Source organism: Camelus bactrianus, chromosome 5 (assembly GCF_048773025.1).
Source record: "Camelus bactrianus isolate YW-2024 breed Bactrian camel chromosome 5, ASM4877302v1, whole genome shotgun sequence".
NCBI lineage: Eukaryota > Metazoa > Chordata > Mammalia > Artiodactyla > Camelidae > Camelus > Camelus bactrianus.
Window position 1 is genome coordinate 30,365,439 of NC_133543.1, and position 26,794 is coordinate 30,392,232.

General features: G+C 32.2%; 1 long non-coding RNA gene across 1 annotated transcript in view; it reads right to left on the bottom strand.

Moving 5' to 3' along the window:
* Positions 1–846: 846 nt before the first annotated feature.
* The window catches only part of LOC123613721 (uncharacterized), a 43,511-nt gene continuing 17,563 nt past the window's right edge, over positions 847–26,794 (bottom strand). The window contains exons 2-3 of the long non-coding RNA XR_006721138.2: positions 6,018–6,154; positions 847–957 (exon numbers count right to left, since the gene is read on the bottom strand). This is a non-coding gene — a long non-coding RNA (uncharacterized LOC123613721). The remainder of the gene's footprint in view (positions 958–6,017; positions 6,155–26,794) is intronic.

A 26,794-nucleotide genomic window follows, 5' to 3' on the forward strand; every position in this document is an offset into this window, starting at 1 on the left:
AAAATGGGTTAAATAATGAAACGAAAATTTATTATGCCCTAGAACAAGATACACAAGTGAGAGCAAGCCTAAGACTGATGGATCTGTCAGCTCACTCATATCTTTAAAGGCTCAAGTTCTTTTCATCTGCCTGCTGGGCCATATTAGCATGATGGTACATAGCACCCAAGTCAGTTCCAAGCATCACACCCATCACACACACGCATCCGGGCAGACTTGACAATGTTTACCAGAAAACTGACCCCTTCATGTGCATGTTCTTTTAAGTTCATGAGAGCTTTTACTAGAAGCCTTCATTAGACCTCCCTTCATAACCCATTAACCACTCCTAAATCAATTGCTGTCACATTGAATAGAATTAAACATGTCTGATACAGAGTAATCAGGACTGATCATGTGTTGAGGGAAAGGGTTGTCTTCTCTGAGCAAAAAGCTATAGGAAAGAAAATGGAGGCCTGGAAAAAAAAAAAAAAAAGCTAGAGCTCTGCCAGCAGTGATGAAAAATAGAATGTTACAGACACTGTCAGACAGCGTACTTGGCAATAATCAATTGTTCACTCCAATTGGGTACTTTGAAAAGACTTAAATATGGGGACTATTTACAAAAGTATGAATGGGGCTTAAGAAAACACACAAGGTGAACAAGTGGTTTACAGTAGCAGGGAGCTGTTACCGTCCCTGGGCCTTAAGAAGTAAGGAAGAGGAAAAGTTACTGGAAACCAGAAGTAGTGCCTGAGTAAAAATGTGGCTTCTGTTAGAGAGAAGCATCTTACCTCTAGTGACTTGGCAAGGCGGAAGTCAGTGTAATGAATATCCCAACCTTATTTTAACTTACCTTTGATTATTTCCTGGCAAGACCCAAACAGAAGCAATGGTCCAAGATGAGGTCTGTGGTTGTAGTCCATCCAGTTTAGCTTCTCACATCCAGAGTAGGCTGGAGATGGGTGAAGAGTAGATCTGGGAAGAAATTAAGAATATTTAGTACAGATATCAATAATGGTAATTATTTTTATGACTATAATAAATCTCACATATAACCTACTCTGCTATAGTAATTGTGCACCATTTATTTAAAGTTATATTTAATTTTTAACTAATATAAAATGGAGCAGTTATCCTCTTTCTATATATATGAGTGTCTTCATTAGTGAAATTACTGAAACAGAAGTTATGCAAATTTCAAATATTGCTAGATATTGCCAAATCGCCATTTAAAAATGCTAAACCAATTTCTGCTCCCTCTATTTTCAAATCTTGTCAAAACAAGATTAAAAATTAAGTTAGTGACATTCTTATGGTAATTCTCCATCACTATAGATTCTGATTTTAAAAACTTTATTATTTATTCAAGAACACATTTTATTCTCTCCTACTTTTAATTAGCTAAAATATACATAGGCTTATGTAATTATATTCTGAATCACCCCAACCTGCACTACTTCAAGAGCAATAACTTCACCTCCATTTCTAGACTTCAATTATTCACAAAATATTAGACATCTAAAAAGAGTTGAATAAAAATAATAGAATAGAATAATAAAATAATTAGTGGCTAATATGTATTGACGTGTTGTTCTAAGAATTTTACACATATTAGCACATTGAATCTTTAAAACTGCTCCATGAATTAGGTTTTCTTATTATCTCCATTTTATAGATGAGAAACACAGAAATCAGGAAGCAATATTGCAAGAAAATATTGGAAGCGAGAAATAGTTCCCAGAATCCTGGCTCTGCTACCATATCTTTAGATACCATTGTTTGCTGCATAAACTGTTAACTAATTAAAACACTGAGGAGAGAGCTTTCTTACATTTTTTTACTAGATATTAAATTGACCCATTTATCTTGGTTTGACCAAAGCTTTAAGAAAGCCTTCTTTTTTAAGAGCCAGGCTGCACTACCTGGATTAGTTTTGTGACTTCCACATTGGAAGAACTTTATCAGAGTCCAGATTAGAAATATAAACTTTTCTTCACCTCCAGCTCTGCACAGTCTGAGAGCAATCAGGTATTTTCTGCTTGCCTGGGAAATGCTCCCTAGATTGATACATGTAACATTCCCTTTATCTGACCATTTTGATGATTGATACTTCCTTTATGTGAATGCATAACTACTGTAAGACTTGGGAATAAGGTCCTTTATGTGAGCTTACTTGATTTAAAAAAAATCATGTACTCGACAGATGTCTTCTGAAAAAAGATGGCAAACTATGGATCTCAGTTTATGCATACAACCAGAGAAATCCATACAGGCTTTGAAGAAAGAAAGGAAAGAAAATAACCACCATGCATTAGTTGCTAATCTGTTGTGGAAATTGTGATAAGGGCTTTTAGAAACATATGCCTATATTTGTGTCCTCACAACTCATTATCCCCATTTTTCATAATTTACTAGTTATATATATAAAACTCCATATCTCTTCAGGTCTTCGGTAGAGTGGTCCAATTATGAAGACCAGTGTATTTGAAGAACTATCTTCTCTTACCATGAAGAGCACAACCTTTCTTTGTATCTCTCTTTGACTATATAGAATGATTCAGTTACAAATGCAAAATAATTAGAAGCTTTCTACACTGAAGACTGAAAAGCAGCTATCTTGTGGGCTTACTGTATTTTCCTCAAATTTTTTTTTTCTGAGAGCATAGTAACATCCAATAAATAGTGATATATTAAAAAAAACTTCATCCCTAGTATTAAAATAAGTTTTACCATAGGCGAGTATTCCATAAATATTTGTTGAATAAATGAGTGAAATGATGAACAGAAGACAGCTTTGCAAATTCCTAGTTATATCCACTCCAGTGAGAAATGGCCATTCCTCCCCTCTCTTTCTAGCAGAATCTGAAATAAAAGTAGTAAATTTCCATTCTTTGAGGCATCTTGTTTATATCTGGCAATTAGTATGTTTTTCCTACAAAACAGTTCTCATAATCTAGTTGTAGGTAAAATTCCTCTAAAATATCTGAGCTCTGCAGGTACGAGAGCTAATAGAACAGCTGCCAGACATGATATCTCTTCAGATAAACTAACTCACCTGAAAATAACTTCAATTTTCAGATTTTTGTAATGGAGTTTGGTCTAAAGTAATTGGAACATAATTAGCCTGGGAGAATAGAGATTTAGAATCTAGTCTTATATATATATCACTAATTATATAGTTAATATTGAGCAAATAATTAAACTGGGTTCAAATTCCCTCATGTTAAAATTAGGAGGTTGGACTCTGATCTTTAGGAAAACTATATTTTTGAAATACTGTGATTATGAGAGCATGTGCCTTCTGTTCAAATAATATATATTTCCAGGGTTGTAGAGTTTTAATTTTATGACATATTGTTAGTTTATAGCTACTATGAGAACAAATTTTTGATAAAGAGCATCATATCTACACACAGCATTGTTTCTGAGGAGATACAATCGATTTTATGGCCATCTGCTTTATGATGTAGATTTAGAAAATGCAATTTTGCAAAAAGTATAGCTTGCATACAATAGCAAAGTGCCATTGTGTTTGAAAAATAATACTTTTATGTGGTTATTTTGTTCTAAACACTGTGCAGGGTTGCACTATATTTTCCACCAAGCTGATACACGTGTTACTTACACCTGCTTATACATTCCAGCCATAAGTGCCTGCTATTGTCAATGACTCTGAAGGTAATAAAAAATATAAAATGCATCCATCAAATAATCACCTAAGTATGCTATTAAAACTAAATGAGGTCATCTCTCAGTTATACTTAGGAAGACACAAGGCTGCATATTCATCCTATCTGAGGCAACTTGGCAAAATAACATTTCATTGCATGACCACTATTATATTATCAGAAGAACTTTTAAGTGGGTAAAATATTTTTGAAAACTTACTTACTATAAGAAAGGATGACCTAGATGGCTTCTCTCCTGGCTTTTACAGGAAATGTACAATATTACATTTGGCTAATAGAAGATGAAATGAAGTTGACAAACTGAATATAACAAAAGCAAACAAAATCTCAGTAGTCTTTTAAAAGATATATGCTACCACAGCAAAGCAAGATACGAGTCTAACTAGATTCCAAGCATATGCTGTCATATTACTGTAGTTAGGAATCTTTATAACTCGTAATGAGGGTATAGAATTTGAAATTACTTTTTATCTGAATGGATGATATTAATTACTACAAAAAGGGAAAATTGAATCTTGGTAACTACTATTGGTTTAATTTTTGCATGTAAATCTTTTTGTCTACTAAAGAAGTTAGACTAAAGCTTTCACGCCCTTGAAACTCAATTCCTTGGTTAATTTTAATACATGTTTTACAATCGGTTTACTTGTATTTATTTTGACCCTCACAATAGTCAGATATGTGAATTATTAATAAACCAATTAAGCAAATGAAGACATGCAAGAGAGTACATGAGACTTGCCAAAACGCAACTTGTTAGAGATAGCACTGAGGTTCTTCCATGTGGGAAGAGGAGGAATAAGAGTGCATTTTACAAATCCTACTAAAAATGTTATCTATCTGTTCTGTAGCTGTTGTCATGCTGAAATTTGTATGGAATTGAGCACAACTGCATGGATCATTCCACAACAAAAAACAATGTTTTCTTCAAGTTATGTTCTTTTACTTAATTGCCAAACCCTTATGGATCACCTGCTGTTTACAAGGTCATATTATAAATCCTGTGGTTATAAAGATAAACAAAATATAATCAACCTGCCAAGAAGCCAAAATAAAAATCTGAATTTATATTATTTCTACATATGTTATTTGATTTTATCTTTCCAACAACACATTTTGCTCATTGGAAAAATGAAAAAAACAAAGATTCAGAGGAGATAAATTATCTATTATCTTTTAAGAGTTAAATGCAGACTCAAGAATCACAACTTGAACCTCTATCTTTCTTGTAATTAAAATGCATTTTCTACTATGTAATTCAGCTTGCTAGGCTGTTGATGTTACAGATACTTATAGACTATGTTGGTTTTATATATTTCTGTTAAGGAATTGCAATCAATGAAATGCTATAAGTAGCTCTGCCTCTAAAAAAAGGAACCAAAATTAAGTTATTTGTTTTATAAAGGATTCAGAAAAATTAGTTCATCTAAATCAAATTTAAAATATTTTACTTAATTTGGCTTTGGTTTATCAAAATTGAATTTAAGAAATTAAATTTAATAAATATTATTAATATTTAATAAATATTATTAATATTTAATAAATATTATTAAATAAGTATCCATTATATCTAAGAGCTTTGGTACTGGTTGGGGCAGAATGCAAAGGGATAAACAAAAGTAATAAGAATTTGTACCATAACTTAAAACAGCATTCAATTGTCCTGAACTGAGTATTATTTGTATGATTCAATAAATCTTAACTATGATTAGTTGTATAATTATGGCATGGCATAAACTCATCAGTAGAAGTAAAATTTCTTAGTACATTTTGGTATGAAAAAATTATTATCAGAGAACATTACTTATTAGACATTATTTTTAAAATGGGAGTAAGTGACCTTATCTTTAACTGTAGGTATAACTTTTACTGATTGAACCTTTCTCTGATGATTGAATTTAAATGGATATTACAGCAAATAATATGTTGTCTGACCGTCTCAATTCTCTTTCTTGACCTCCTCCTTTCTTTTAAACTTCTCATGTAAAATGCAATTTGGACATAGTGCATAAAAGAAATTCCAGTACCTTCACCTTAACTAAAATACCATTGTAATAGCAGTAAAACAAATTCAAATGTTGTTGGCATTGTCTTTCTAATGATGTATATCTCTATGTGGAAGCTACAGTATCCATATTGAAGTACAATGGTTAGATATGTCAGTAAATTATGTGTCATCTTTTGGAATAATCTAGTTATTGCCAGAAATCACCATGATAGAGAAATTTTTAATTTAATACTTTTAGAAACCAAGCAGAAATCAAATATTATTTACTAATATTATGTGAGGCATGGTGGGGTATATAAAGAATTATAAAGCAAGGTCTCATCTCTTAAGAAACTTACAGTCAATGTTCCAGGTAACACATGAACATCTGAATAACAGTCTTCAAAAGTGGCTGCCACTTCACTCCCATAAGCCAGTGCCATTCCTCACATCAAGAGGTGGGCTTTATTTCTCTTTCCCTTGAATCTTGCCTGGTCTTGATAAAGAAAAAGTAAGAGAAATGATATTCTGGAACTATGGAGCCCAATCCTTAAGATGACTGGCCGCTTTTACTTCTATCTTGTGGAGTCCAGCCTCCCTGCTGGAGGAAGTCTAAGCTAGGTTACTGAATGATTAGAGGCTACGCTGTGTCCTGGGGATGAGCCAGATCATCCTCACGTTTCTCAACTTCCATTCTGCCTGCTTTAGCCGAGCTTACATCTCACCCAAGAGGTGAAATGTTAACAGGCAATTTTTCTATTATTACACTTTACACAGAAATAAACATTGAAAAAATGACTTTAAAAACACTCTATTTTCCACCAATATTACATGATAAAAACTTCTGGTTCCTATACACTCTATACAAAAGTCTCTTTTTAAATGCATATGTTTTTCTCTTCCTAAATAAAATTTCTCATTAACTTTATGATAAAGAAAGCTCCATGTATCAAAGTCATACACGTCAAGGTCCAAGTCTTTGAAAATGTCTAGTCTAACAAAAAATCAGAATTTCAATATGTGTTTCCTATTTTCAGACTTAACAAAAATTTGTCTTAAGAAAAGCCAATACATATGTATCTCAATGTCATTTAAGAATGCTGCTTATAGTAAAACAGTCTAAAGATGCAAGAACTCAGGGAGCAATGAACTCACACACTGTGCTAACTCTTCTGCTAGAAGAAGCATGTAAGCACATCATCCAAATCTAAGATGACAGGAGAAAATTCAGCCCAATGCATATAGGAGCATAGTAAGATGACACCAAAGGTGGAGTAGAAGTGGCAGAGTAGGATGTAAATCTTATATACTTTGGACAAGAAGAAATAATGCAACCAAATAAGTGGGTTCAAAGAGCAGGGAAAAATATTAAGTAGAATTGGCTGATTCTTTTAAGTATTCACAACAGGTTGACATCAAAGGATATCAATTAAAGCTATTCAATCAAATGATAGATACCTAATAGTACTAATGTCCTTATAAAAGATACTATTGCGATGGTAACTACGTGAAGAGAAACAAAAACCTTTGAAAATGCCAAAATACTTTAAAAATCCAAAATGCAAGAAAAACCACACAGAAAAATAAAAATGTAATAAGTAGTAATAATATAAAAGATAATAAGACATAATTAAAAATAAAAATACTAATTAAATAAAAATACAAATGTGCTTAATTCACATATTAAAAACTTACAAATGTAAATTAGGCAGTGAAAACTTGATGAGGTATAAGATTTATGTATATATAGTAATAATATGTCTCCTCAATAATTTTTCAATATTAGTAACAGGGAAAATACTGTCTGTAAAGTAGAGCAAACTGGAAGATACAAGTTTAAACGAATTAATAAAGTTAACATTACCAATAATTAGCCAAACCAATATTATGTGTCTCCTTACAAGAATATGTAGTTAGGAAAGAAAAACATCATATCTGTTGTATTTCTGCCAAAAATGTAGAAATCTAATCATAAGGAACCACTAACAAACCTAACTGAGGAACAACATACAAAACATTGGTGGATACTGTTTAAATAAGTCCACATAAAACAAAACAAACAAACAAACAAGGGAAGTTTTAGGAAATACTCCCAATTAAAGAAACTAAAAAAGGATAAAGGCTAAACTAAAAATCCAAGTACAAAGTGTGCTCTTGGACCAGAAAAAAATTTTAAATTTCCTCGTCTTCTTCATTACTTTTCCTATTTCTCTTTTTTCCCCCTCTGTCCTCCTCCTCCTTCTCTTTCTCCTCCTTTTTTCTTCTTTATTTTACCTTTTTATTCTTTATCTTCTTTTATCACAAATACTTTATTAAGGTAAATGGCATAACTGAAATAAAGTGTATATTATCTAATAGCATTATATCAGTATTATATCTCCTGATTTTGATAATAGTACTGGAATATCGTTATCTTTAGTCAATACACACTGGAAGGATAGTCTTTTTCAACAAATTGCTTTGGGGAAATTGTGTATTCAAATGAAAAAGAACAAACCTTGACTTCAACCTCACACATTATGCAAAAATTAACTCAGAAGAAATCATAGATTGAAATTTAAAATGTAAAACTAGAAAACTTTTAGAAAATAGTTGAAAATCTTCATGACCTGTGGTAGGTAAAGAGTTCTTAGACATGACTAAAAAGGTGATTCGTGAAATGTAAAAATAACAATGTATTATACATTGTCAGCTTTTAAAACTTTTGCTGCAAAGGACTCTGTTAAGAGAATGCAAAGACAAGCCACAGACTGTAAGAAAATAACTGCAAATCTCATATTTCAAGACAAAAGACTTGTATACAGAATATGTAAAGAACTCCCTAAATTCAATAGTAAGGAAGACACTGCACTAAGGACATGTGGGTGGCAAATACAGACATGAAATTATTCAACATTATTAGTCATTAAATATAAGCAAGTAAAATTTAAAGTGCTATATAATTACACATCTCTTTGAATGGCTGGAAAAAAAAAAAACCGTGTCTCATATATTGTTGGAGGGTGTAAAACTTTATAGCCACTCTAGATAGCAGTTTGGAAGTTTCATATAAAGTTAAACGTTCACTTGCTGATGATCCAGCATATTCCTGGATATTTATCCTAGAGAAATAAAAACTTATTTTCACACAAAAAAAGTCTATACATGAATATGCAAAGCAGCTTTCTTTGTATTAGCTCCAAACTGAAAACAACTCAAATGTCCTTCAAAAGGGTTAATGATTAAACAGATTGTGATATATTCATATCAAGACTGCTATTCAGCAATAAAAAACAACAGACAATTGAAACATGCAAACACTCGGATATACTGCAAAAGAATATACTGAGGGAAAAAAGTAAAAGCCAATCTTGAAGGATTACGTGTGATTCCATTTAATAATCACATGAATGTCAATTCCATGATTTTAACAATGTGTTACAGTTATGTAAGATATTATCATTGCTAAAGGGGTGAAGGACATACAGAAACTTTCTGCATTCTTTTTACAACTTTGAGTCTTAAAACATTTGAAAACTAAAAAAAAGAAAGTACAAAGGGGGAAATATTTATATGTATTTGTGCTGAAAAGGTTTTTGATTAAAAAATAGCCATTTTTGATTAAAAAATAAATAGGAATTTGCACACACACACTCACACCCAGTCCTAAAACCCCCATTTTACTAAAAGAAGAAATACTTTACTAAAATAAGGCCATCATTCAAGACAGTATAAGAATGCCCCACTAACTCCATGATAATTAATTTTTTTTGTACATTGTCCAATGCAGCCAGAAAAGAGAAAACAATTAGAGGCATAATAACCTGAATGAAAATTGTTTTTATTTGCAAGTGATATGACAGTTTATCTAGATAAACTCAGAAAATCAATGATGAAACTAACACAATGATAAACAAGTAGTTAAAGTTTCTAAAATTAACACATAAACGTCAGTAGCTTTCATATGTACAAATGGCCAATTAGAATATATAATGGAAAAGAGAACTCCATCATAAAAGAAAATAAAGATTATCTACTTTCCAATAAACTTAAAAATGGTTTTGAGAAACTTACAACAGAAAATCTTTGAAAACACTAAAAAAAAAAAACCCAAAAAGTTACCTTTAAAAAATAACTTATGTTCTTAGATATAACAGAACATCACAAAAATTCAATTATTCCCAATTAATACAAAATTCCAATACAACAATTATTTTTGGAGATATAACTTTTATATTAAAATACATAGGGAACAAAATACTCAAGAAAAGCTAGGAAGATTCTTAAAAAAAATCAGTGAGAGGAAACTAGGCTTACCAGATAATAAAACATACTTTGAAGACTCAAGAATCAAAGTAGTATGAAACTGACAGATGAATAGTCAGATTAGTGGAAAATACATCAAGAGAGTTCAAAAACAGATTCCAGTATATAATAAAATTTTAGTAACATGAAGGTTACAGGCCACATTAATGAGGAGGAGAAAACACTAAGAAAGAGTGTTGGGACAATTTGACAGAATTTTGAGAAAACATAAACAGGGACCTATATTTCAAATTATTCAGCCACAAATCTCCAAAGGGATCAGAGATCTAGATGTTAAATTTTTGAAAAGTATACCAGAAAACAGGGAAAAATTTTGACTTAAAATCCAGTTGTACTAAAAAAAAAATTTATTTGATTATACACACAACAACAATCAGAAGACCAAAACCAAAAGGCAAATAACAAAACCAAAAGACAAATGACAAATTAGAAGAAAATATTTGTATTATATATAAGAGATAAAAGACTAATCTCCTTGAGTTATAAAGAACTCTAACATTGAGAAGAAAAGACCACACATCTGAAAGAAAAATGAAAGAGGCTATGAACAAATATTTTGGAAAAAATATATGCTCAAATGGCTCTTAAACATATGAAAAATACTCAATTTCATTCATAATAAGAGAAATAAAAATCAAAACAATGCTAAATATTATTTGTTGCCTATAACATATTAAAAAACCCTGAATGCTGTATGCAAAGTCTTTGAGAAAATCTTTTATTCTTTGCTGATGGAATTCAAAATAGAATTCCTTTTATAGAAGAAATTAGGCCATACTCACCAAAGTCATGTATTCCTATACAAATATATTGTAAATGTAAAGTTTATTTGACATATAATGATATACATTACAACATATGTAAATCATGTATCTACACACAGATACAAACACATAAGTGTATGTATACTTTCTATCTCGGTCCATTGAAAGTGACTAGAAGAAAAAACACCAAGGAGAATAAGCACATTTAGATCTATACTGAAGGGCCCATTAAATAAACTCAAAAAGAAAAAAAAAATCTATGGATGCATAATAATATTTCAAAGCAAGTGATGAGGGAAGGAAGAAGGAAGGAATGAAAGAAGGAAAAAAGACTGACATAACTAGGAAATCACTCATTTGAAGATCTTAATATGACAACTGATTCAGGCAAAGATCATCAATGAATGCAAAATCATTGGATAAAGGTAGTTATGGAAAGGTTATCTGCAAGATTTCAAAGTATCAGCACATGTATTACTTATTATGAAAGGAAACAGCTACTTTTGAAATGGAGATGTGATATATACCACCTTAATCAAATAATCATTTTTAGCATCACTAATAATGAAACATACTGATATTATTTGCTTCTGGAAGTGATGAAGAAGTATGCTTCATCACCTATGTAGAACCTTCCCAAAAATGTGTAACTTGCATTTAATCATAGGAAACCAACCACAACACGCAGACTTGTGACATACTAAGTGACCCAGATGCTCAAAAATGTTGAAAATATGAAAGACAAAACTAACTGGAGGACTAGTGTAGGTCAAAGACACTAAATAATCATAACTATAATCCTTCTTTGGTTTCTGTAGAGGTGCTGAAGGTGGGAAGGGAGTTGAGGCTTTTGACCAAGGCACCACTGAAACAATTATCAAAATGAGAACATAAGCTCTATATTAGTAATGCAATTTTATGAAATTTTGGATGTGATATTGAGGTTTTACAGAAGACCATCCTTTTCCTTAAGAGATTATTTGCTGTAACATTCAATGGTGTATTGCCATAATATCTTTAACTTAATTTCAATGGTTGAAATTCACAGAAAATGAGAAATATTAAGGAATCAATATTAACATTGGCTAGATTGAGGTAAACAATATTTTAAGTGTCTAATCAATACTCTTTCAAAGTTTATAAATTTGAAAAATTTTTAAACAGTTGGGAAAATTCAAATGTAAATATGTATTAAAACCTTTCAAAATTTGGTGTTGTTTTGATTTTGATATTCATTGGATTGAAATCAAAAATATTCAAATGATAATCATTATTAAGAAAAATCTAAAATTGGAGGTATTATATAATAACAAACTGTGAGATTATCTTGATTCTGTTTCAATAGTCTGCAATATTTTTTCAAAGTAGACATACATTTCATAAAAATGACATTAGTATTCAGACTAGAATTTTTTGAATTATAAATTATTAATGTACTTATAAAATGTTACATTTTAATTATATGTTGCATATTAATTTAGAAAACATTTTTCATCAGAAATTTTCTGAGTTTTTCCATGTAAAATTTTGCAAACATGTTTTTCATAGTAAATAAGAATCTATTAGTCAAAATACTTAGAGTCAATATTGAAATTACAAAGGCAAGTTTTATATACTTTTCAAAGTAAACTGCATTTTATGCAGAATATATGTTATTACAAATAATATATATAATTAAATATTTTCCCAATATTTATACCTTTTGATTTTGTTGCATTATGGTACCCTCTATGAAGAATTCCTTGCTTGTTAGGCAAAGGAATTGAGCAAATAAAAATTTATTTCATTGTAATTCTAAAATGTGAAATTTATTGTTTTACTACATGTAGAAATATCCAAAGTGCTCAGTGAACATCAATTTGTGTTATGTAATTGTAATATTTTTCTGTAGAGTTAAATGTTTCAATATTCCTTGGACATGATATAAATGGGTTTCCATTTCCTATTATTCAAGATCTCCTGGCCTGATAATTTTTAAAATGTTGATGATTGACTTTTTTAAACTTATGGGCTTCTGGAACATGAACACACACACACACACACACACACACACACACACACTGCATAGTATTGTCATACTGTCCATTCTAAATAAATTAGAATTGTTCCAGACATGTTTTATTCACACATGACCTCTTAATTATTCTGTGTATTACCTATATATATTAAACGTATGATAAAATTAAGGATCCTTAGAGAAGGACATTATCTTGGATTATTTGTGTGGGCCCTAAATACAATTCTTGATCCTCTGAGGTGAATACAAATCTACCAACACCTTGATTCAGACTTCTGACCTCTGGGACTGTGAAAAAATGAATTTCTGTTGTTTTAAGCCATCCAGTTTTTAGTCAACTTATAGCCGCCCTAGGAAACTTACAGAAATAGGTAACCTAACCAGGATAGCAAAAACAAAATGATACAAAATCAGTGAACATGATGATAAACTGATAGAAGCTACCCAATCTGGAGAACAAAAAGAAAGATGATTGAAGAAAAATAAACAAGGATTCAGATTATTTGGACAATATCATGCATTCTAACATATGTATAATTTGGGGTCCCAGAAAGCGAAAACAGATAAAAGAACAAGATTTTTTGAAGAAGCAAATATCTGAAAACTCCACAAATTTGTTTTAAAAATTACAGATTCAAAAAGCTCAATAAACTCTAGGAGGGTAAACATAGAAAGAATGACACCTGTACATATTTAAACTATTAAGAGTGAGGTCAAAATGAAAAATCTTAAAAGCAGAGAGAAAAATATGATACACTGCATACTTGGTTTTAACTCATCAAACTATACATTTAAAATACAAATTTTATAATATGTAACTCAATAAAAATAAAATTTCACTCGATAAAACTGTCATAAATGTATTCTTCAAACATTCTAAGTTTTTGTAATTAATAAACTTTCTTACATGGCAACAATCAATCAACATAATTTAATGAGTACCACAAATGTATATGCAAAGAAGTTTGCCTTGTGAACATAAAAGGAAATGTATTAGCTATCTCTTACATTCAAGGGACTTAAATATTATTTTCTCTATTGATCTTATTTTAATCCTTTCAAGGAGGAAGGAACTGCTTTTAGTGTGCAATTCCTGTATGACAAGTTTAGAGTCTTTACATGCATGATTAAGTTAACATTGACTTTTTTAAAAAGTGCAATATATAATAAACAAGATATATATATATAGATATGTATGGTCTCATAATATTAATGAACATGTTGATGGTTAGATAGAAAGCAGAAAAACTGGAGTATGCATTGGGGTTTCAAAGTGTGCGGTTTTCCTTTGTTTTTGTTTTTTTCCCCTTAAATATGAGAATAAAGATCCCTTTGTTCATATAACTTAACTATTAAGACCCAGAATTGAGACCATCTATACTGACTTGGCTTAACTGTTTGCTTCTGGAAATTATTCTAAACCAATTTATCTGGGCAAGCAGTTTACTTCTTGGCAAAAATCTCCCCTAGCAGGAAAATATATTGCTCTGGTCAAACAACTCACTTTTCAAACACCAATTTACTTATTAGGGCTTACTTCAAGTTTTCTGATGCTATGTATTCCAACAGTAAACAGTGTAACATAGATTTTTCCCATCCTAGTTACCTAGTCTAGCTCAGACCCCAAAACCCTATAAATACTACCCACTGACTGGCCCATCCTGAAAAAACTTTGAATACTCTTTCAATGAAAGGTTCTCTCTTGCTGTAGTAGGCAGTTCTTATCGGACAAACTTTGACTCAAGTCTTCTATTTAAAACGCATGAGAATTTTCCTTTCTGTTTGTTTGGTCTCTGAGAATGTGATTCAAGGATGCATTCTATTACCAAAATTTCCATCCACTGGATTTGCTGGGTCTTCAATTTCAGACAGCCAACCATTGGCACAGGAGCCCAAGCCATGAGGTGCACCAGCAGCATATATAATCAACCTTTGCCATTCTTTCATGATTTCTTATTTTAATTGTACCTCCTCTAGGTCAGATTCTAGCTTTAAAAAAAAAAAAAAACCACATATTTCACATTTTAACTCTAATTTTTGTATTTCTACGTGGCAAAAATTTACCAAAGGTAATTTTAAATTACAGTAGGATTTGGGGTCTTTCAATATATACAAAATTGTTCCTCTGAGAGGTTTCTTAAAATCAAAAGGGGACAAAATTCCAAATATCTAATAATCTCCATTGTTTGATTGGTATGAGGAATATCCCTAGTATTTCCCTTAAACAAAACAACTTAAATCTCTGCAAATGTAAAATTCATTTTTTCATATTTTTCCACATAGTTATTACTTGAACCTAAAAACTTTTAATCCACTCTTGCTCTTCTGTTATATGCCCCTCCATAGTCTTCCTATACTCCTTTTTTTAACCCACTGCCCTTTAGTTCCAACCAACCAGAAATGCACAAAAGATAAACTGTCTCTTAAAGTTAATGCCAATTCAGAACAGAGCAAGCCCATTATAATTGATTTTAAGCTTTGATCTCAGTCTGAGCTGAGAACATTGCTACAGACTTTTAAAGTACAGATATGATAGAAGGAAATGTGCAGATCAGTGTAGAAGAGATCTAGAAGTATATAATCAAGGGTCATCTGATATGTATCAATTGGTTCATGTGTTGTCAGGAACCTCAAATGCAAAAACTTATACAGGAAGGAAATAATGAAGGTGATCTAAGAAACTCAGATTTGTTTGATTATTTTGCATATGAATATCTCATTTTTCCAGCACTATTTATTGAAAAGACTATTCATCTAGTCATTCTCCACTGAACTGCCTTTCACCTTTGTTTAAAAAAGAAAATCAGCTAATTATATTTATGTGAGTCTGTTTCTGGCTTCTGTTGCCTTGATCCATGGGTCTATACCTCACCAGTAAACACTGTCTTGGTTGTATATGGATAGTAAAACACACATTTTAATCCTAACTTTCCCACAGATTAAAACTCTATTCATTTATTTTATTGAAGTTTTCCCACACAATGTTTGCATATTTAATTCTTCCCTGACTGGTTTCCTTAGGTGGAAATTGGTTATTAAGGTTAGCCTGTGTTCCCAGGATGTACTGTGTAAAGCTGAACCAAAAGGAACTGTCCTTCACTTTAGAAGATGAGTGGGAACATATTGAAAACATTTGCAAGCAATGGTAGGACCATATGGTGGGGAGGAAGGGAAGAAGAGGGAAGGAGCCTTAGTGGGGCATTGTGAGAAAAAGAGGTAGGTGTAATTTAGCATGTGCAATATGGACAAGAAGAGGAATAGTACTGCGGTGAAATATTTTACTCTCCTGACATCTTCTCTCTTCCAAGGTTAATCTATTGATGTCTAACCAAGCAAGTTCATAGTGTGGAAGAACATAAGACACATAGGATGCAACAAATTATTAGAGTAACATTTTAACCAGAGTTATTTTCCTTATGTAAAAAAAGACTCATGAAGTATAAAAGCTAAGATTTTAAATGGTACTTTTTTTTGACAAACATAGAAACCAGATTGCAGAGCTAAAGTCCTTCTGTTCCACTGATAAACGTCCCTTTACAGAGATTTGGCTTGCAGATGGCCATTCTATCTTCATCACCCACTTCCTCAAAAGAAATAATACTAGCGGGTAAGTTTTTTTCTCTTCTAACCTGAATATATTTAGCTTTCTTTTGCAGTACTTCACACTGGAAGTCTAACTCTGAGTCAAGCTGGAACAGCCTCATCTCATTCATTTTGCATGAGCCTCTTCTATTTTTTTTAATTAATCTTATAGCAATTTGGAAATATTTCTGCAATCACTTCACTTTTATGATGAATTATTTTGTAATAATTTTCAGAGAAACAATTACAAATGTGCCCACCTCTTTTTTGTTTTTCCTTTTAGGCCTATTCTCTTAAATTAGCATAGGTTGAGTTTGAGCAAAAACTCTCATTTTTGCTGAGTTAGTATCTTCAACTTGGACAAATTTAGTCCCTGCATGGTCTTTTTCTTACTTATTGTGCAGTTTTTTAAAAATACATTTTTTTATGATTCTAGGAATTTCAAATTGCTCTAATTTTAAAATCAATGCACATTGGATAGCCATTGGTTATGGACCCCTTTTAAGTGCTGAATCTTAAGTGTGCTGTATATGTATGTATTTGCTAAGTTGCTTGCATCATTAGGCAAGCAGACTATATACCTAATCCTACTGATTTTAAAACTCTGTGGAGATATCACAAGATGGCCAAATAAAATAAATTGCTGTGCTATGATATAAAACTCTAGAAGTGTACTGTTCGTAGCTGTTGCAGAGTGTCCTGTTACCATCAGGATTTTAAAAGTCATGAAAGATACAGCTCACCTGAAATACATACTTGGATCAGGGGACCTTTATTTATTTAGATGTGCTCTCTCTTCTGGAGTCTTCCCGTTCTGTTTATTTCTTCTTCTTTCGTTCTTTCTTTCATCCCTCCTTTCCTTTTCCCTCCCTCCCTTTCTTCTTCCCATGTATTTTTCTCTACAGAAACGAAATATAAAAAGTACGTTTGCAGTTCTAAACTGGATATTAATAGCTCTTAGCTTAGAATTACATTGGATGTCACTGTTTGTTCTCTTCTGATGGCCTGTTCACAAATTCAGAACGGTATAGACTGAGCCACAGATATATTTAGAGTAAATTCAATATGTAGGACACATGTATGAGCACACACATACACATACACACCAAGAAATGTTAAATGGGACACACCAACATTGTTCCTAAGATAACTGTAACCAAATGAAGATACCTACAATCTCTGAGATACGTACTTTAATGATATAGTTACCTTAGTAAATCTTTCAGAAATATCAAATTTTGGTCTCTAAAATTTTGGTTCCATGAATGGAAACCATAGTTGATTTGTTACATTGCCTACTGGAAAAGGATGCTCTACAGTATCAGATTTAGAAGCACTAAAAAATTCTTCCTGGTTTATCATTTCAGTGGTTACATCATTTTTCTACAATGAAGATATACATTTATTTCATAGCATTGATACATTTTCTTGGACTGTTGGAACTGTGTTTATTCTGTGTTTATCAACAGGTCATGTCATGTCTTTGAAGAATCAATTAATATAATACCTACTATAAAGACATACATAAAACAATAGAGGGTTTCTCTAATCAGGAATAGCAATTCCACGAATACTTCTATAGGCACATTAGAAACATGCCTTTATAGTTTGTTTTGATCTTATGCCAAATTAGGTAATTTTTTAAAGAATAAGTATATACATTATATTATTGCTTAACGTAATTTAGTCTTATGATTCACTCCATCACCTGCCCTCAAGCCCTAGTGAAAATTTTAGTGCCTACGACCTGAATTCTGATCTTGAATTTTCAAAAGAAATTTAAGTGACTCAAACAGAGGTTAAAGGATTTATTCAGTTCTGTGAAATAGAGCATCTGAAGATGAAGTAGCTTCCTAACTGAAGCAGTCAGAGTTTTGACAGGATAAGGAAGAGTTGAGCAGCTGCCTTCATGGTTTTGATTTAGACAGCAATTTTTTAAATAAAATTCATGGTTGCAGGTCATACCTTTTCTCTGAGGTTACACTAACCATCAGAACAGTTTTGCCAGAATTATTTTTGTAAGCCTTGCGGTTTATAAGCTAGTCAAATTTCCTGAAGCAGGGAAGAGAGAAAAAAGGAATAGACAGTGAATGTACAGGGGCTGGGAAGGGTGAAGAGACAAAGGCTAGAAGGCAAGATGGAAAATGATGATACTCTATCATGTTTGTTTAGTAATTTTGTAACTTATATTTTGGCCCTTTGCTGCCAAGTGTTGATAGAGACTTCCGTGGAATACTGCCCCATGTTTATTTAATCAATGGATTTATGTGTGGTGGGATAGTTCATTGAATGGTAAGGGTGACGTGGCCAATAAAGATACCACCTGAGAATTGCAACCTGTAATCACAAGTTTTCAGTTGAATTATCTAGTCAGAAAAAAAAAAAAATCATCATATGGGGGAATTACTTTGCTATGTCAATCTCACTTGTATTAAACACACACACACACAGACTTCCAATTTATACGTAAGCTTTTACCCTTTTTAAAAATTGCACTGAAGGGAGGAAAGAGAGGAACACTCCGAGGGAAGTGGGAAACTTTGTTTTTTCTTTCTTCAAGAGAAAGGCAACTAAAGGGAGCTTCCTAGAATTGATCTGTGATTTGTCACGATGGAAGGTCCTTGCCATCCTTAGCTAAGAAATGGAAACTTCATGAGCCACAGACAGAGATGTGACCTCAAAGACTCAGGAAGGGAGGGTACATTGGGTAATGTATTTACAAGTTAACCCACTTCAAAAAGTCTCCTTTAAAAGGAGTATTGATATATAATTAAAATTTTTCATTTAGTTATCTTCCTAAATATTAAGAATTTATCATTTTTTTTGGTATTTTGTCTTTCTCTAAACAATGGCAGGTAGTTTTTATGGAAAGGATATTATGTCATTTTATTTACAGAACTTATTACCACTTGATATATATGTGGTATATATGGTAAATGGTAAATGCCATATATATATATATATATCAAGCAGTAATAAGTTATATAAAATATTTTATATATATAGAAAATATATATTCTATAAATATATAGTACATATAGTATTCTATAATAAGTTATATAAAACATATATATATATATTTATATATATTTTGCTGTTAATCTCTTTGAATTAAAATGTGAGGTCCAGGGATCAGAGTTTTTGTTTATTTTTTTTTTTACTGCTGTATTCCTAGGACACATTGTAGTGATTCAATAAATATTTTTTGAATTAATTAATAGTAATAATAATATCTTGATCACACTACATGCATCACATCCAAGATTTATCTAAATGAAAGCAAACAACACACAGCATTTTCTTGTGTATTAAAAATGTGTGGATGCTTCAGATAAAACTCCAGATTATTTTTTCAGGAGAAAAATAGACTGATTGTATTGGGACTTCAAAATGTCTCAGAGTGTTTCATGTATTCTCAAAATACCTGAGAAATCTGCTGCACAATCAGAGGCCTGCATCAGGTACTGGGAATACAAAGATTCTAAGTTAGAATCTATGTCAAACAATGGTCCTAAAATTGTCTCAAAGGAATTAAGTAATCTGTGAAAAAAGAACTATAAGTGAACTGTTACCATATTTTATTGCCTTCAAGTCAACATGCTGAAAAATAATATGGATACTACAAATGGCTGAAAGCAGGTCTTTGTAAGAAAATGTCTATCAAAATTGCTGTTTATACTCAGAGAGAAGGAGATCTCTGGTGTCTCTCTTCTTGCAACATACCATTCTTATTGGGTTAAGGCCTCACTCTTATGACTTAACCTTTCTTACCTCTGTATAGGTAGGCCCTGTTTCCAATTCCAGTCACATTGAGGGTTAGGGCTTTGACATACGAATTTTACTAGAGCACAATTCAGTTCATAACATATTCTGTGATGAAAATTAAAACAGTTAAATAAATATTTATCCACTTCTGCTCTAACTTGCTCCCAATACACATATAGGAGAATGGAAAGTCTTCTCTGTGATACTGGGGCAACCTAAATTTTCTGACATGAGGGTTTTTTTTTTCTAGTACAAGAACTAACAGGGTTACCCTGCAACAAACCCCACCACATACACAGCAGGACACACACTAATGTTTAAAACAGCCCAAGTTTCCAGACTTTTAAGCCTGTTTTTAGTTTATGAACCACAAGAATGTGTTACCTATTGAAAAATTAAAAAAAATAATAACCTCCCTAGAAGGGTTGTAAGCAAGAACTAGATCTATTTCCCCCTAGTTATTATTGAGCAAATGGCTACCAAAATATACTCAGGACAATTAGACAGGATATTGGGCTGTGCTACAGATACAGAGATTCTAAATCTTGGTGGCTTAACATAGCAAAGATGTGTTTCTCTCTGAAAACCTAGTGTGAGTCAAGTAACAATGTAGATCATATATCCATCTGGTAACATAAGAATTCAGATATCTTCTATATTTTGATGCCTCCATTATAGGGCATTAAAAAGTTGCTGGGGAAAAGGAACAGAGAACATGAAAGATTCATTACTCTCAAGTACTTGAGACCAGAAGTGATATGTTTTTACTTTCTTCTCTACATACAACTAATTCATAGCTCCAATTTAATTACAATAGAAGCTAGAATAAATATGGAAACATACAGAACATTTGGGGCACTCTACAATCTGTGTCATTCTGGGTTCATTTTAACTGCAAATGCCATACTATATTTAATAAAAGGAATCATCTCTACTAAACCATTAATGTAATAGGGTTTGTAGATATTTCTCAATCATTTCAATCAAGATGTCCCTCTAAAATAAAAGTCACAAAATACATTTGTAATAATGTTGTTACCACTTAGTCTATGGTCATCCATACAACAAAAGCTATTATTTCCTAATAGGGATAAACTTGAACCAAAGGGAATTCCAGACACTAGAACTGAAGTCAGCGAACACATGCCTGATAGTCAGTCTAAATACACTGGTTATCCCAATAGTGATAAGATTCAAAAAGATCCCTTCCAGGGTCACAGGAATAGAGTATCATGTGGAGAGAGCCTTACCATGAAAAACCTGGGTTAGGATGATATCAGCAAAGGAAGAAGAGTTTTTTGTTGATGTTGTTGTTTTTGTTGCTTTGGTGTAATCTGATTTTTGCTTGCTTTTTTGTTTACAATTTATTAGCAATTTTGTGAAAGTATCTTTAAAGGATGGGGTATTTTAATTAAGTGACTCAATTTTATTTTTTGTTCAATTTCCTTTAAGAACCAGTTACATACTACAGTGATTAGAGTGCATTTAATCCAAATTAGTTTTACCTTCACAAAAAAAATTATAACTATTACTACTCTCAAAACTTCCTTTGTTATTGGTCTCTAAAGGATTGGTTCCAAAGCATTAACAAGCTTCAGAATCATTTAATCATCTTGGTTAAATACAGATTGCTGGGGTCTACACTAGAATTTCTGATTCACTTGGCCTAGGGTGGGGCCTGTGAATCTGCAGTCGCAACAAGCTACCAGGTAATGCTGATACTGCTGGTCTGGGGACCTCACCTGGAGAATAACATTTCCAAATTATAATGATATACTTATTCTTTAAGTTTCTCTAAATCAGCTGGTTCTGGTAGATGACATGTTCTTTCAGGAAAGGGACCATTTGTTATTTATACTTTTAATCTTGGCACCTAACAGATATGTTGGAACATAACAGATACTGGATAAGTTTTTAATGAATAAATAACCATCCTTATATCATCATATTTAAATAAATGTGGTTAACCCTAAAGTTGATTTCAGTTATTTAAAATAATAGGTGAGAAACCAAGGCTCCCACTGTACTATGGTTTGTTCATCAAGCTAATCCCCAACTTTATGCTTCTTCATAAGCTGAAGGTGAATCATCTGCAGCTTCATCGTGATAATCTATCAACTATAAGCTATTAGGATCAACAGCTCTGAAAGGATGCTGGAAAGGATGAAAGCAGTACTTGATAAAAGAAGGAGCTTGTGGCAATGCAATCTCAACATAGGTCTTAGCCAAACCGACAGGGAGCCTTGAAGTCTGGAAAGTTCTCCAGAGATTTACCAAGTTGCATAGGGGGGCTGAGTCCCATATTAAGTAGTCATTAGATTTAGGCTGCCCCTGAGAAGGAAGAGTACCTTGGGCAAGGCAGTTGTCTCTAGTTAAGGACAATCCAGAGACCTGGGAATAAATCTTTTTCTGTGTGTGTGTGTGTGTGTGTGTGTGTGTGTGTGTGTGTGTGTGTGTGTAAAATGTTCAGCAATATATATAAAATTCTTACTTAATATCAATATAGTTATAATTTAATAATATAAGTTTAATATATGTAATTAGTGATTAATGTTCAGATATATATCTTTAATTGTTCCCTGACTACATTTTAAGTAACTTCAAGGAAGGACAATGCTTTGTATTACTTACCATTGTCTTTACAAAAACTATTATTGTTCATTGGCTACCTAAATACTGAAAATCAAAAACCTGATACATTCCTTTTCAGCAAAAGGATATTAAGAAATTAACATTGTTTTTTAAAGCTATTAAAGCCCTCATGGAAATAGTTTAAATCTGAAACATTCTTACACTTGTTTGATGTCATATTGTCTGTCAAATCAGTGATTTTTTTTTTTTTATTTCTACCTGGAGTTACCATTAGTTGGGGGTGGATAATGGTGTTAAAAAAGAAGTGTCTTGTAGGCACTGAGAAAATAAGCTAATAGCACAAGGAAACATATACAAGATCTTATGGTAGCTCACAGAGAAAAAAAATCTGACAATGAATATACATATGTTCATGTATAACTGAAAAATTGTGCTCTACACTGAAATTTGACACAGCATTGTATATGATTATAAGTCAATAAAAATGTTTTTAAAAAAGATGGGAAAATAAAAAAGAAAATAAGCTATTTCAGGTGTCTACATTAAGTGGGCAATATGATGGCTTTAGATCAAAAGGAGACTCAAACTTCTCAAAGTTCAGGCACATTAGATAGAAGAACATGAATAGTAGATCATTACAGGGAACAAAAGTTGTAGAATTAAGAAGCAACACTATCGATTATCACTCAATAGCAAAAACAAAGGAGGATGTTGGGCATTACATCCCGACTATTTGGACATCAGCAGGATTAGATGGACTGTATTTCAGTATGCCTATTAGTGTAATTGGGAAGTGTCAAAACAAATGTCTCCATATGGAGGTAGGTGTACATATATTTCCTATAGTAACACTTAACTCATTTACTTATCACTTAGACTCTTTATTCACTTACCAGCATATGGTTATGGGATGTGTACTACCTACTGAAAACATTAATAATTATATGGAAAATGGTTTTATGCATAGGTGAACAGAGATACCTCTGGATATAAAAATAATCATTTTAGTGTTTTTTAAAAAATATTTTCATATATGTCTATTTCTGTTGTTGTTCTTAATCTAAAACAAATAAATCAAACATTACAAATCTTCCCTGATACAAGTTCTCATCTTCGGCATGGACTACTGTAACATTATTTTAACTAACAATCTATATTCCACTTTAACGTAAGTCCTGTGTGGACTCTGGAGTACACAGATTGTGTCTTATGATTATCCATGTTCAAAATGTTCAACAGATCTTCATTGCCAATATGACATTAAAATATTTTGTTTTAAAGTACTTTATGCTCTCATGACTCATCATTCCCTTAACCCTTAATTTCACTTAATCTTCTACTGTGGTCATGCCAATGTCATGCCATATCATTCTTTTGCTCTTTTATAGCTCTTTTTTTGTTGGTGGTGTTTCTAATAATTGCTCTGCCAAAAATGTTTCCTCTACCTTTTTCCCCTCCAAGTGAATGGCTACTTATGCTTTCTGAACCTATCCCAAATGTTGTCTTTTCACTGTGATAATTTCGTACATCCCGAGGCCTGTGCAGTCAAGCCTACCCCACATCCCCACTCCAATGCATTGCCGTGGCATGCTGTACATATCACTCCTGTAACAGATATGTTTGCTTTGCCCTGTACATCTTAAGTTCTTCAAGATCACGACCATGTTATACCTATCTTTGGATCCCTTAGGCCTATAGTTATTGCCACCATATGAGCACATCATATGTGTTTATTGAGCTAACATCATGCAGAACACTGAAAGTCTATAATCTAATACAGTTTGATTAATTCAGCCTGTACACAGTAATTACAATATTCCTCAGACGTAAAATTGTACACTTATTCTTGTTATTCTTGATTAAAAACTTCAGTAGCATACGTGTTTCTCTGGGAAGGAGCTTATTTCTAAGCAGTGGGCAGTAATGGTAAACTGCAAAGTAAGATAAAATTGAAAATAAAGGAGGGGTAGGGCTTGTGGCTCAATAAAAATTCAACAAATATTCCTTGAGAGTCAGTTCCATTTAAGGCATTGTGCTCATTTCTAGTAGAACTTAAGTCTCTGCCTTTAATATGCTTATAAGAGAACTGATAGGGAGTGAAATCAGGCTTCTCAAATATAAGGAAGTATATTTTTAAAAGGCCTGACATTGGCAGGCAATGCAAAAAAATGATTCCAAAACTATGAAGAAAATAAGCAGTCATTTAACTTTTTTATAATGTGTACCTTCATTTATGAAATATTTTTAAATGTTAAGTGAATAGGTAGTTTTGACAATTTTAATTTTCAATATAATGATCAAATTAAAGCTTTAAATATGCATATATCAGGAAGATAGCATAGGTTAAAGTTAAACAAGATTAATTTATATCATCTCAAATAAAAATATAAAATACCCTCTACTGTATGTCTAAAGTTATGACAAATCGTTATTGTATTTAACATTAATTATTTTATTTTTCAGCAAAACAAAGAAGTAGCAGACAGGCAATTCTAGACATAAGTACATTCTTTTTTTAAAATTCTCTTTGAAGCAGGAGTTTAATTATGAGGAGATAACTAGAAGTGTTATGACCTGACTTCAAATTAATATTTGATTAAATTTCACAACACAGCATGGAGCTATAACTGGAATGAACATTTGATGAAATTAAAATTACTTAGTAATAGATATTAAGCTAAGTAACTACTAAATTGGTTATTTCTTAGGATGTAATATCAGGTGCCAGAGGAATAGTATAAATTTTCCACAAGCACAACCCTGGTAGACTTTCAGAAATTGGGAATTGCGTGGTTGAACAACTCTTAATCACAATTTATATTGGCTTTACCCCTTCAGACATGTGATGATGTTTTATAAACTTCTGTAAATCACTAGTGGTACTAAAAACACAAGTTGTTCAGGTTCTTGATCTACATTTCTGAAGGCTAAAGGTAGGAAAGGTATATTGAAATCAGTTAAGCGCTAAAGGAAAACAAAAACAGAAGTATAACCTTTAGTATTTGTGAATGTGAAAGAAACAGGTACGTGAGAAACATTTGGAAGAGAGGCATCCTGGGGCAGGGGTAGAAGTCCTAATCAATAGATATTAACAGACATCCTTAGTGGAAGGTAAGGTTGAGAGGGAGAAAAGAAGCTGGGCTGAGAATTCAATGGCAATTCAAACTGTTAGGTTCAAGACACTGGGACAGTTGTTACATGAATGTAGTCTCCTGTTCAATGTACTTCAAGAGAGTAGATGAGGTGTAAGTCAGCTGCTTAAATGTAATAGAGAACATGGTGAATGCACTAACAAAATTATGATTTATAATGTATTTCAAAAATATGGAGATATCTCACTCTATGAGCAAGAGAAGAGCAATACCTTTAAGGAGGGAGTTACCTTTGAGATAGCCTCAAAAGCACCAGTTCAGACATTGATAGTGATGAACAAGATAAATACCAGGAACCAGTCTTTTGGCTAGAACAAGGACTTTGGATGATGAGCCCTGGGAACTTATTCTGGAGAGCTAAGTTTTGATCTTCACTCCACCAACTATCTATTGAATTATGGATGAGTCACTTAACCCTTCAAGACCTAGTTTTCTCAGGGATGCACAGGAGAAATTAAACTAGATAATCTTTAAGATCATCCTTGTTCTAAAATGCTCTGATCTAAGAACACATTGGTTCCTGTTTTAAATGGCCTAGAATGCTAAAGTTGATTTTTTTTTTAATTTGTAGGCCATTGAAAATCACTGAAAGTTTCCTAATCAAGGTAGTAGTATGACTAAAGTTATACATTTGGATGATTAATCTACTGAGGACACATAGGATTAACTTCTATGGGAGGATCACTTAGAATCTCTAACATTCCTAGGTGAGGGACTGGCAGAGGGAATCTACTATAGAAGCTGAAATCATAAGACCTGTCCTTACGATTAATCAACGCCAATGGGAGAGGGAAAACAACACCACCATCAACAACAACAAACAAAACAAAACAAAACAAAACAAAACAAAACAAAACAAAACATGTCTTCCAGCCTTGGTATCCAAGAGAATTTTTACCAGACCAAGCTAGGAAAGCTTTATATATAAGGATTAGTGCAAGATTTTGGAATGAAGCTGG